The sequence below is a fragment of the Carcharhinus amblyrhynchos genome, chromosome 29 (genome assembly GCF_965287045.1).
Source record: "Carcharhinus amblyrhynchos chromosome 29, sCarAmb.v2.hapA, whole genome shotgun sequence".
Taxonomy (NCBI): Eukaryota; Metazoa; Chordata; class Chondrichthyes; order Carcharhiniformes; family Carcharhinidae; genus Carcharhinus; species Carcharhinus amblyrhynchos.
The window spans coordinates 5,110,993-5,124,599 of record NC_137352.1 but is presented as its reverse complement, the minus strand read 5'-3'; the positions used below and the strand labels follow the sequence as shown (position 1 = coordinate 5,124,599).

Below are 13,607 nucleotides of genomic sequence, written 5' to 3'. Positions count from 1 at the left end.
TGCTTTCAAAGACTCAATAAAGGGACTCAAGGCATTTCAACGTTGAGTTATCTGACAAGACTTGACGTTGAGCCACAGCAGCAGTAAAGTGGAAAGGTAATCAATTCTGGGATGATCAGTTAGCGGGTCCCTGATGAAGAGAGTAAAGCCTTGTTTTCAGCAGTTGCTCATCTGTTAGACAATGGTTCCATTTGGTGCCCGCCCTGGACCCAGCGGCAGGTGTCAGGAGCCAGGAACTGTGTAGAATAATTCATTCTAAATACCTCCCCTCAGCAGATGTTCCCCAGGCTGCTGTGACACGCACTCTCCCCTTTGAAGATTTATCAAGATCCTCCCTCCTCTCCGGTGGCAGTTTCACATTCCAAACTTATCTGCCGCATTAATCACTCCTGTTTTTAAACAAAAACTGCACTGCTCCTGTCCTGGGACCTGCCACGTGTGCCGTGGGAACACTCAGATTATTCAACCCCAAGTGAGTGGGTTCATTGTACAAAACGGATTGAATGCCTGGCTCATGCTCGGACAACGCAGTACTGGGGGAGTGCTGTGTTGTCGGAACAAAGAACAAGGAAAATTACAGCACAGAAAGAGGCCCTTCGGCCCCTCCAAGCCTGCACTGACCGTGCTGCCCGACTGAACTAAAACCCCCTACCCTTCCGGGGACCGTTTCCCTCTATTCCCATCCTATTCCTGTATTTGTCCAGACACCCCTTAAAACCCACCATCACATCCGCTTCCACTACTACACCCCCCGGCAGCGAGTTCCGGGCACCCACCACCCTCTGTGTAAAAAAGATGCAGTCTTTTGGGTAAGTTGTGAATCTCCAAGGTCCCATTTCTCCTCTCATGAGGGTATAACTGGCATCATTTTGAAGAGTGGTGAATTCGCCCCAATCTCCCGGATTTGAGAGGGGGAGGGGCAGAATCGGGTAGAGGTTTTTTGAACTCATTCTTGGGATGGGGGCATCGCTGGCTAGGCCAGCATTTATTGCCCATCCCTAACTGCCCTTGGATTGCACGATCATTACAGAGGCCAGTTAGAAGTCAACCACATTGCTGTGGCTCTGGAGTCACATGTAGGCCAGACTGGGTAAGGACAGCAGATTTCCTTCCCTAAAGGACATTAGTGAACTGGATGGGTTTTTCCATCATGCGTTTCATGGTCACCATTAGACTTTTAATTCCAGATTTTTATTCAATTCAAACTTCACCATCTGCCATGGTGGGATTTGAACCCAGGTCCCCAGGGAATTACCCAGGGTCTCTCGATTATTAGCACCGTGACAATACCACTGCGCCACTGCCTCCCCTGCTCCTGATCACCATCTAGTGACTCCTCCTGGAAGTGCAAACAGCTTGCCATCGTCAAGGATTGTACGGGGCCCATGCTTGAACAGGTAGCACACTTGCATTAGAATAGAATAGGAACCCTACAGTGCAGACGGAGGCCATTTGGCCCATCGAGTTTACACTAACCACAATCCCAAACAGGGCCATATCCTCATTATTCCGTGCATTTACCCTAGCTATTCCCCGGACAATAAGGGAGAACTTAGCATGGTCAATCCACCTGACCCGCACACCTTTGGATTGTGGGAGGAAACCGGATCATCCAGAGGAAACCCACAGACACGGGGAGAATTTGCAAACTGCACACAGACAGTGACCCAAGCCAGGAATTGACCCCGGGTCCTTGGCAGCAGTGCTAACCACTGTGCCACCCGACACTGGGGGTCGGATTAGTTGAGTTGGCTGGATGGTTGGTTAGTAATGCAAGCAATGCCAACAGTGCGGGTTCAATTCCTGACTAAGGTTATTCATGAAGGCCTGACCTTCTTAACCTTGCCCCTTGCCTGAGGTGTGGTGACCCTCAGGTTCAATCACCACCAGTCAGCTTTGGCCCTCGAAGGGGACAGCAGCCAATGGCCACCTGGGATGATGGTGAATTTATTTGTACACTATTCACTGTGTACACTCACACAGCCCGAATGTCCACTCGGGACATTTACAGTATGTCTGGGTGCCATGGACCTGTACCCCCGATACCTGATTCCGAAGGAACCGTACCCCAAAACCTGAGGCCTAATAAACTGTGCTCCAACACCTGGCTGCCAGAGCACTGCGCTCGATGATCAAAAGTCTCAGAGGTGCAGAGGAGGAATATTGGTGCAGAAAGAAGGAACCTGTGACAGAATCGGGACAACAAGGCAGAATCCCACCCTAATCTGATGGGGCAGGTTCCCTCTGGGAGTAAGTGTCGCTGCCGAACAAACATTGTGTTTCCATGGCTGCACAGTGAGTAGAGCCTGCCATGACTCACACTTCTGCTGGCAGGATTCGGAGGAAAATGTTACCAGAGCTGGGCTGCCTCTCCCGGCTTCATGACTCAATTCTCCAGCAATTCTGTGGCGGCAGCGGAGGGTGTGTGTGTGTGTGTGTGTGTGTGTGTGTGTGTGTGTGTGTGTGTGTGTGTGTGTGTGTGTGTGTGTGTGTGTGTGTGTGTGTGTGTGAGTGAGTGAGTGATGCAGGGGTTGGGGGGGTGGGGTGGGGTGGGGTCAGGGGAATTTTCAATCTGTGTCTGCCGTCCTTATTCATCCGAGAACCGACAGCGAGCACAGACAGTGGGTTCAGCGGCATCCTCCCTTAACCTCAGACCAAGAGGATTCACTGTTTACTTCTATGAAATCGTCCAACACAGAAATGAATGAGGCCATTCATCCCATTATGGCCCGTGCCAGCCCTTTAGCACTTGCTCTTTTCCCCACAGTTCTGCAAACATTTTCCCTTCCAGCACTGATCTGATTCCCTTTAGAAAGGCAGGTAGCACAGTGGGTTAGCGCTGCTGCTTCACAGCTCCAGGGTCCTGGGTTCGATTCCCGGCTCAGGTCACTGTCTGTGTGGAGTTTGCACATCCTCCTCGTGTCTGCAGGGGTTTCCTCCGGGTGCTCTGGTTTCCTCCCACAGTCCAAAGATGTGCGGGTTAGGTTGATTGGCCATGCTAAATTGCCCCTTAGTGTCCAGGGATGCGCAGGTTAGAGGGATTAGTGGGTAAATATGTAGGGATATGGGGGTAGGGCCTGGGTGGGATTGTGTTCGGTGCTGACTCGATGGGCCGAAGGGCCTCTTTCTACACTGTAGTGTTCTTTGATTCTAGAAAGTTTCTGCTTCCGGCGCCCTTCCAGATCACAGCAACTCACTGCCCCAAAGAAAATCTCCCCCTTCTTCTCCCCCACCACCCCTGCTCTGGTTCTTTTGCTGATTATCTTCAATCGATCTGCTCGTGTTATAACCCTCTGGCCTGCAGAGCACTCAGTTACAACTAGACTCAAAATGTGTCTGCGAAAGAAACTCAGGCAACGTGGGGTATGGGATGTGAGGTGGAGGGAGGGGAAAGGTTGGCGGGGAGGGGGGAAGGTGGTTGTTAGGGTGGCGGGGGGCAGTGAGAGGCTTTTATGCGGACTTTGAGTGTTAGGTTCAAGAGCATCAGGAATCGCAGTAGGCCATCCAGGCCCTGAAGCCTTCTCCTTTACTCAACACAATCACCGCTGATCTGTACAGATCGGCGCACCACACTCTGGAAAGGATGTAAACGCTTGGAGAGAGCGCAGAAGAGGATTACAAGAACGGTCCCAGGGATGAGAAACTTCAGTTATGAGGGTAGATTGGAGGGATTGGGACTGTTCTCCTTGGAGTGAAGAAGATTAAGGGGAGATTAGATACAGATGGTCAAAATCATGAGGGAGCCAGTGTAGATACAGATAAACGGTTCACGCTCGTTAAAGGATCAAGAATGAGAGGACACTGATTTAAAGTGATTTGCGAAAGAAACAAGTGTGACGTGAGAAAACATTCTTTCACCCAGCGAGTGGTTGGGGTCTGGAATGTTCTGCCTGGAAGTGTGGTGGAGGCAGGTTCAATCCAGGCATTCAAGAGGGCATAGAGACAACGTGCAGGGATATAGGGGAAAAGGCAGGGGACAGGCATTAAGTCATGGTGCTCATTTGGAGAGCCAGTGCAGACAGGATGGGCCAAATGGCCTCCTTCTATCGATGATTTAATGATTCTGGTCTTGGTTTTATCTCCACTTTCCCGAACCCACCACCTCTGACTCTCCTCTGGATCAGAACCTCTACCCCAGCTTTGACTCTGCTCATTGGCTCAGCCTGCACTGCTCTCTGGGCTACAGAGTTCCAACAAGAGAAGAAATTCTTCTTCATTTCCACTCGGCTGATCCAATATTCGACTGATTTGTATTATCCACACATGGGAATCTTGACCTTTGTTCAACTTCAATCATTTCAGGACAAGCGGAGGGAGAAAATAGGAAATTTCGGAAGAAAATATTCCAGGATGTTTTCCAGATGGTGGCCATTGGACTCACTGGTTACAATTCCTCTAAACATCTTCTAGTATCTTTACTTGTCCCATTCCCGTTTATCTTATATCACCATTCCATTTACTCTCTGATCCCCCCGCCCCACCCAAACACTGGCTTTCCCTTTCTCCCGATCTCTAACCTTACGTTCTTAACCTTATTCCAGTTCTGACCCTTCCCTGCCCCACTCCCTGATGGAATAAACAGTGCGCAAAACACATGGGAATCTGGATAGAGGAGTTAGAGTCGCATTCCTTCAAGAAAATCATCTTGGGATCCAATGTTTGAATGATTTGAGACATTGGCCGCCCTTGCCCGTGGCTGGGATTCTCCAGTCCCGCTGTCGTGAATGGAGGTTTGACTGGACATCAAATTCTCTCTGGCGGCAGTGGCAGGGTGGGGGAGGGGGAGGGAGTAACATCATTGGAGAAATCCGGCCTTGATGAGCGTTGAGTGTAGTGTTCTTGAGTGGATCTTTGGACATCGGATTCCCAAAGTTTTCCAGCACTGGGGGTTTTCCTCACCTCATGTCGGGGATCTATTGTAGACTAATCGATAGAGATTGCTTTGGTTAGTCGCCAACATTACAGTTGAATAGCTGGGGCGACCTCAGTCTTTTAATTGTCAATTTAACACTTCAATTTTTAAAATTCACATCCCAGCCCGGGAACTCCTGATCCCCTCAACAACAAGCCCCATACGGAAACTCTTAGAGAGGCAGCTAAGAGTCCATTGACCCTCTGTGACACTGGGAAATCCCAGCTCCTGATTTCAAATCCCTCCATGGCCTCACCTGTCTCTACCTCTGTAATCTCCTCCAGCCACACAACTCTCTGAGATCTCTGCGCTCCTCCAATTCTGGCCACTTGAGCATCCCTGGTTTAATCACTCCACCATTAGTGGCTGCATCTCTGGCGAAACTCCAAACACCCTCTCTACACCTCTCTAACTCTCTCTTCCTTCTCTCAGCTGCTTCTTAAAATCGATCTCTTTGACCAAACTTTGGATCACCTGCTTGAAATTTTTTATTCATTCATGGGACGTGGGTGTCACTGGCTGGCCAGTATTTATTGCCCATCCCTAGTTGCCCGAGAGCAATTGAGAGTCGACCACATTGCTGTGGTTCTGTAGGCCAGACTGGGTGAGGATGGCAGATTTCCTTCCCTAAAGGACATTAGCGAACCAGACGTCTTTTTCCAACAATCAACAACAGTTTCATGGCATCTGTAGATTCTTAATTCCAGATTTTTTAAAATTGAATTCAAATTCCACCATCTGCTGTGATGGGATTCGAACCTGGGTCCCCAGAACATTAACTGAGTTTCTGGATTAAAGGTCTAGCAATAATACCACTAGGCCATCATCTTCCACATCTCCTTACGTGGCTCCGTGCCAATTTCCTGTCTCTCGTTCTCCCGTGAAGTGCCTCAGAATGCTTTATTCCATTAAAGTTGCCAAATGCAAGTTATTGATACATCCCTTCCTGTGAGTGAGTGCTCCTGGATTCAAGGCAGCTATCCCCAGGATTCTTGTGGGTTTTTCGAATTTCAATGCAGGACTCCCCCGCAGGTGTCAAGGTTGCTCCAGCATTCCTTTTGGAAATAGCTCGCCAGCCACATCAGCTCAGAGCGAGACAAGGTGGGGGAGGGTTGGGAAGGAGGGGGAGTGGGGGAGGGAGAGGGGGGGATGGTCCTGTGTCACATTTAGGGCTTCCCTGAGCCAGCCTCATGGAGTTTGGGGGGGGGGGGGGCAGTTTCCAATTCTACAAATCACTTGGTGATGGGCGAGAGGGAGAGGGAGGGGAGGGGAGAGGAGGGAGGTGGGCGAATTAATAGTTTGCCAGGCAAATCTCTCGCAGGCTCTGGGAATCTGGGTTCACAATGAGGTCAGAATGAGTTGGCTGAAGGGCTCCCTGGTGAAGTGACATTTAAATCCATTTTCGGTGCATGTTCCCACAGCGTGAGGTAACCCAACAGCGCAGCAAACATCATAAAACAAAAATCATTTTCAGCTATAAAACGTTGGCGGGGAAAGAAAAGCTTCACTGTCTTTTAACGAGGTTTAAAATGTCATCGAGTTGTTAAAGTGGGCGGAATTTTCCTGGCTGACCCTCCACTCCCCTGCTCGAGACATCCACCCCCCCCTCACATTCTGAAACTTCTAAACATCACTCCACAATAGTGTTCCCAACTCCGACTGGAATTATTCCAGGAGGTTTCATCACATGACTTCCCCCCCCCACCCCCGCCACTGCCAATGGTCCCACCCTCTGACTCCCCCATTGATCACCTGACATGTGATCCCAAATCTCCATCCCAAATGGGAATTGAATGGATTTATTGTCACCCAACTGAATGACAATTTGTTGTAATCCCACCCACGATATTTTTATAACTAATAACTGGAATGGATGAAAACACTATCCTTTATGACGGGCCAAATGGCCTCCTCCTGCACGGTAGGGATTCTGTAGTTTTTTGTTCCTGATTTCTTTTTGCTCTCAGTAGGGTTTTGGAGATTAATCTTCAATTCTTGGAGCCAGAAGATGACTAGAGAGGGTTCAATGGCCACTATCTGACAAACATTCTGGAACATTTTCTTCCAATATTTCCTGATTATTTTCTCCCTCCGCTCATCCTAAAAATTATTGGGATACAGTGAAGGGTATTGTTTCCTGTATGCTAAACGGACAAAGCGTATCATTCATAGAGAAGGAAAGGAGAGAGTGAAGAATGTAGTGTTACAGTCACAATTAGGGTGTAGAGAAAGATCAATTTAATGCGAGGTAGGTCCATTCAAAAGTCTGACAGCAGCAGGGAAGAAGCTGTTCTTCAGTTGGTTGGTATGTGACTTCAGATTTTTGTATCTTTTTCCCAATGGAAGAAGGTGGAAGAGAGAATGTCTGGGGTGTGTAGGGTCCTTAATTATGCTAAGGCAGCAGGAAGTGTAGACAGGATCAATGGATGGGATTGGGGCAAGGTTGGATTCTATGGCTGAGAACCAGAGTTGGCAGTGACACCAAACTCCAATCTGGGTCTGTTCCAATGGTGCGACTATTGCTACCTGGGACTATCCAGTGTGAAACTCAGCCAACCCTCACACCGGTATGATGTCCCCATCTTCAGAATCACACTTCGCAGCAGTTTATGACTAAAGAATTTCATTTGCTTGGCGCCTCTCGCAGCCTCAGGAAGTCCCAGCGTCAACGAAATCATTTTAAAACAGTAGTCTTTGTTGTGATATAGGAAACATGGCAGCCAAATTGTGATAACGAGAGTGGTAACGACCAGATAATGGGGGGAAGGGGTGTGGCAGATATGTAGGGATGTGGGGGAAGACCAATTGGTTAGATCTTTTACAAAACCAACACAGGCCCAATGGGCCTAATGGCCTCCTTCTATAAACTGTTTCAGTGAGGGGTGATTGAGAAATAAATATTCACCATGACACAGACGTGGTGGGCTGGGGGTGCAGAGAACCCCTCTGTTGCACTTTAAATCCACCTGAAATGGCAGATGGGGTTTATATCCCATCGCACCTCTGACAAAGCAGCATTCCCTCAGTACTGCACTGGACTGCAAACCTTCTTGGCACGCTCACATCTCTCTGCTGTACTGGTTCTCGACTCAGATGTGAGAATCTTCCCCACTGAGCTGATGCTGTTTAAACAGGAGACAAACGCAAAAGACATTGGCTGAAATTCTTCAGCCTCGTTGGCATTCTCCAGTCCTGCTGCAATGAATATAAATCATAGAAACCCTGCAGTACAGAAAGAGGCCATTCAGCCCATCGAGTCTGCACTGACCACAATCCCACCCATGCCTACCCCATATCCCTACATATTTAACTAACCCCTCTAACCTATGCATTTCAGGATACTAAGGAGCAATTGAGTATGGCAAATCAACCTGACCCACACATCTTTGGACTGAGTGCCAGATTCTCCATTCCCGCTGGCTCTAGTAGCAATTTTGGCCATTCTGTTAGATTAGAACAAGGGCACAAAGGAGACCATGAACAAGATACGCTAATAAAAGATTGACTTCAATGTTGTTTTGACCGTGAAGGATTCTGTTGCTTAGGAATGATGCTGGGTGTCTGTATAAATCAGACACCTTGTACACAGACAGGAAGAGCTTGCGTCACTCTCTGGAAACGTGAAACCTTTTGCAAATTAAACCATGGATCCTTGCATTTCATTTCCAACAACAAGAAATTAATCCATGCCGTGATTCACTTCTGTTCACAATGGTTGAGAAGACAAGGTCCCCAGACACTTTACAGGAGTGCTCGAAAACAAAACCTGTCACTGAACCACAGCAGGTACGAGGACAGGTGGCTAAAAGGTTGGTCAGAGAGATCGCCCTTGGGAAAGAACAAAGAACAGTACAGCACAGGAACAGGCTTTTTGGTCTTCAAGCCTGTGCGGATCATAATGCCTGCCTAAACTAAAACTGTATGCACTTACGGAGCCTGTATCCTCCCATTCCCATCCTATTCACGGATTCGTCTAGTTGCTCCTTAAGTGCCACTATTGTACTTGGTCCCACCACCTCCCCAGGCAGCGAGTCCCAGACATTCACCACCCTCTGTGTAAAAATCTTGCCTTGCACATTTCCTCTAAACTTTTCCCCACGCACCTTACACCTATGCACCTTCGTACTCGACTTTTCTACCCTAGGAAAGAGCATTTGACTATCCACTCTGTCCATGCCTCTCATAATCTTGTAAACCCCTATCGGGTCACCCCCTCAACCTCCGTCGTTCCAGTGAGAACAAACCGAGTTTGTCCAACCTCTCCTCGCTGCTAATGCCTCCAGACCAGGCAACATTCTGGTAAACCTCTTCCATACCCTCTCCAAAGCCTCCACATCCTTCTGGTAGTGTGTGGCAACCAGAATTGTACAGAATGTTCTAAATTAGGCCTTTGTACAGCCGCAGCATGGCTCACCAATCTTAAAAAGGGAGGGCAGGTGCTGACAGGCAAAGCGATTTAAACGGAGAGAAATCCAGAGCTCGGGGCTCAGGCAGCTGAAGGCACGGTTGCCAATAGTGGAAGGATTAAAATTACTGCTGCTCGGGAAAGCTGAATTAGAGGAGCACAAAAAAAAATCGCTTTTCACCCTTTTCTCTTCTTCCTTAAACCTCTCCCCTCTACCTCACCCCTTCCTCTCTCACTCTCTTGCCCTTTTTCACACTGGCAACTCACTTTAATCTTTCCCGCCTCTCTCCTACTCACTCCCCTCCCTCTCCCCTCCTCCTCCCTTATTCTGTTTCTCTCTCTCTCTTTGCCCCATTTCCACATTCCCTGCTATATACAATAAATGGGAGGCGATTATCGTCAGGTGAATGAAGTTAAGAGACTATCAAAGTTGATTTCAGTGAAAGAGCTCACTGCTGCCATTAATGGTCGGATGGTGATGCCACAGGAAAGTTTCCTGCTATTGTATTGTAAATGGCAGAACTTTGAGAAACATTAGTGTACAGAGGGATCTGGGCGTGCAGATCCACAGTTCCCTAAAAGTGACAGTACAGATGGCCAAGGTGATTAAGGCAAATAGCATGCTTGCCTTTATCACCCTGGGCATTGAGAGCAGGAGTTGGGAAATCGTATTATATAGCAGCTCTATAAAACCTTGATTAGGCCGCATTTGGAGTATTGTGTGCAGTTCTGGTCACCACACTAGCAGAAGGACATGGGAGCTTTGGAGACAGTGCAAATAAGGTTCACCAGGATGTTGCCTGGTCTCGAGGGTGTTGGCTATGAGGAGAGGTTGAATAAACTAGGATTGTTTTCACTGGAAAGATGGAGGCTGAGGGGAGACCTGATAAAGGTCTACAACATTATGAGAGGCACAGACAGGGTGGATGGTCAGAGGCTTTTTCCCAGGGTGGAAGTGTCCATTAAAAGGGGACACAGGTTCAAGGTGAGAGGGGGGAAAGCTTAAGGGAGATGTGCGGGGGATGATTTTCATGCGGAGGGTAGTGGGTGCCTGGAACACGCTCCAGAGGAGGTGGTGGAAGCAGGCACATTAGCAACATTTAAGAGGCATCTGGATGGGTCCGTGGATAGGGAGTGAATAGAGGGATACGGACTGACTAAGGGCAGAAGGTTTTTTTTAAGTTTAGTTAGGGCATCATGATTGGCACAGGCTCGGAGGGCCAAAGAGTCTCTTTCTAGTGTTGTACTTTTCTTTGTTTTATTATCTCATGACCCTTGATTGTCATTGTAAATGAATAGATGGGTTTTGATGAATTAATATCACATACTATAGAAAACAAAGTAAACACGTCCTTAGGATGTAGCCACTGCATAGTGGGGAGTCACAGGAACAGAAGTGGAATGTAAAGCCTGTAGGAAAACTCTAATTAAATCATGTTGTCATCCTTGATGAAAAGAGGTTTCACAAATTATCGGATGGTGTTTTGCGGGGCCATATGGAGCAGGCAGGGATCAGGTGCGCGTTACATGATCTCATTGCTGATTGACTCACGCAGGCTCCTGGGAGCCCAGGACTGGCTGGATGGTAATGGGAAGAAGGTGGCAGTGTGGTTTGGGACTCAGATACAGCGAAATGGATTCAGAGTTCAAGCTTTTGGTTGCCATGTTGCCAGAAAGATGCATTTGCATGATGATGGTGGGAAAAGACTGGATCCTACAAGGGGGCGTGATGCCCAACAGGTGGAATAGCCTGTGGGTGTTCGCAGTTTAAGGTTTGCGTGGAGAGGAGTGGCAGGCTGCCAACACCCACAGAACAGTGCCCAAGGAAGAAGCAGAGCCTTCAACATAGAGTCATTGAGGTTTACAGCAGGGAAACAGGCCCTTCAGCCCAACTTTTCCATGCTGCCCTTTATTTTAATCACTAAGCTAGTCCCAATTGCCCACATTTGGCCCACATCCCTCTATATCCATCTTATCCATGTAACTGTCTAAACGCTTTTAACAGAGGGGAGAAAATCACAGTGGGATTGAGAAAGGTTGAATAGGTTGGGCCCATAACTGTTGGAGTCTTGAAGAATGAGAGGTGATCTTACTGAAACATATAAGGTGGACACCAGGAGGATGTTTCCACTTGTGGGGGAGACTAGAACCACTGGCGTGTTGGGGGGGGGGAACAGTTTAAGAATAAGAGGTCCATTGATTAAGATGGAGATGTGGAGGATTTCTTTCTCTCAGGGGCAGCATGGTGGCACAGTGGTTAGCACTGCTGCCTCATAACACCAGGTCCCAGGTTCAATTCTGGCCTCGGGTCGTCGTCTGTATGAAGATTGCACGTCCTCCCCGTGTCTGCGTGGGTTTCCTCTGGGTGCTCCGGTTTCCTCCCACAGTCCAAAAATGTGTGGGTTAGGTGGACTGGCCATGCTAAATCGCCCCTTAGTGTCAGGGGGATTAGCTAGGGTAAATAGGTGGGGTTACAGGAATAGGATCTGGGTGGGATTTTGGTCACTGCAGTCTCGATCGGCTGAATGGTCTCATTCTGTACTGGAGGGATTCCATGATTCTAGAGGGTCATTGTTTGCGGAATTCCTTTCTCCAGAAAGCAGCGAAAGCAACGCCATCAAAACTATTCAAGGTGGAGTTAGACAGCTAGACATGGGGGGGGTCCAAAAGGAAAGTGAAGTCCCACAAGCAGATGTTATTGAATGGTGGAACAGGCTCAAAGGGCCAAACGGCCTCCTCCTGCTTCTCAAGGTTTCTTGGATGCAGCTGGATAAGTTGATTTAAGTGGACAAGTCCTAACTCCACTGGTCAGAAATCCCTGGGAAGTTTGGGTTGATGAGTGGGAGCCCCCTTGTCTTCTCTGAAAGGACTTGAAGTCTGTCCTATGTTCCTCCTGAACTAGATCTCACGCTGAAATATTTTTGCCATCAGTAACAGATTTCTCATTCTGATTATAAATCACAGGAAAGACTGTCTAATAAAACAGAGTGTGACATGAGAAATGTCACAGCAAATGAGTGTGGCCATCACAGGAAATAAATGTTACCATTACAGGAAATTAGTTAGCTGTTACAGGAAATGAGTGTACACATTGCAGGAATGCCATATGAAATGGGGCACAGTGGCTCAGTGGTTAGCACTGCTGCCTCACGGTGCCAGGGACCCAGGTTCGATTCCCGGCTTGGGTCACTGTCTGTGCGGAGTCTGCACATTCTCCTCATGTCGGCGTGGGTTTCCTCCCTCAGTCCGAAAGACGCGCTGGTTAGGGTACATTGGCCGTGCTGAATTCTCCCTCAATGCACCCAAACGGGCGCCAGAGCGTGGCAGCTAGGGGATTTTCACAGTAACTTCACTGCAATGTTAATGTAAGCCTACTTGTGACACCAATAAATAAAGTTTAAAAATGAGTGTGACCGTCACAGGAAGTGCATGACAGCGCACAAGTCCATTGACTGTGACTAAAATATCCATCAGTGCTGTCTGTCCAAGTTCATAAAGAACAACATAAAGAGTTACTCAGGGGAGGAATCAGAAAGAGGCCAGTGTTAATGGAAAACCCAGAATAAAACAGCATCTCAGGAGCAGCGAGAAGAATACTTTAAAAAGGCAAAAAGATTGAAAAAGATCGAAAGAGGTGATCACGTTTAACATTCACCGTAGCTTCGGAATACCTTAGTTATATAACTTGTACATCTGTGACTGACAGAATGGAGGAACAGACTGATAGGAGTTACTTATCCTGGCAACATATGGGAATTAATCTCAAAGTGACTTGAGATCTAACTGAAAGGTTTATGTACATTATATCAGATTGCTGGAACCGATTAAAGAATGTAATCCAATCAACGGATACAAATGCTAAGTAAAACAGTCTAGAAATTGATTCATAACTTATCAAAAAGTCTCAAGATTACTGCCAGGTAACCACTTTCAGGGACCCGTTACATGGTGTGCCTCAACGTGTTACACTCATTCGGGCATTCTCTGACTTTGCTTGATGTGGGTGACTGAGATGATTATCCTGCCGGGGTCTTTGACAGCTTGCGGACGAGGAATAACCACATCCTCACTGCTGAATAAACCTCCAATATAATCAGGATGGACAAAAAGAGAGATGAAGGTGGTGGAAGGGGAGGGTGGGGTTGCGGGGTGGGGTGGAAGAGAAAACTAACAAAAGAAGTGCAAAACAATTGGAAATAAGAAAGGGAGAGGGAGAAAAGAGAGAGGGAGGACGGGAAGAAAGAGGATTGGACAGAGCAAAGAGAAAGAAAGTGAGAATGAGAAAGAAGA

General features: G+C 47.9%; 1 protein-coding gene across 4 annotated transcripts in view; it reads right to left on the bottom strand.

The window, feature by feature from the left end:
- phldb1b (pleckstrin homology-like domain, family B, member 1b) overlaps positions 1-13,607 on the bottom strand; it is a 315,522-nt gene that overhangs the window by 115,026 nt on the left and 186,889 nt on the right. The gene's annotated exons all lie outside the window — the stretch shown is intronic.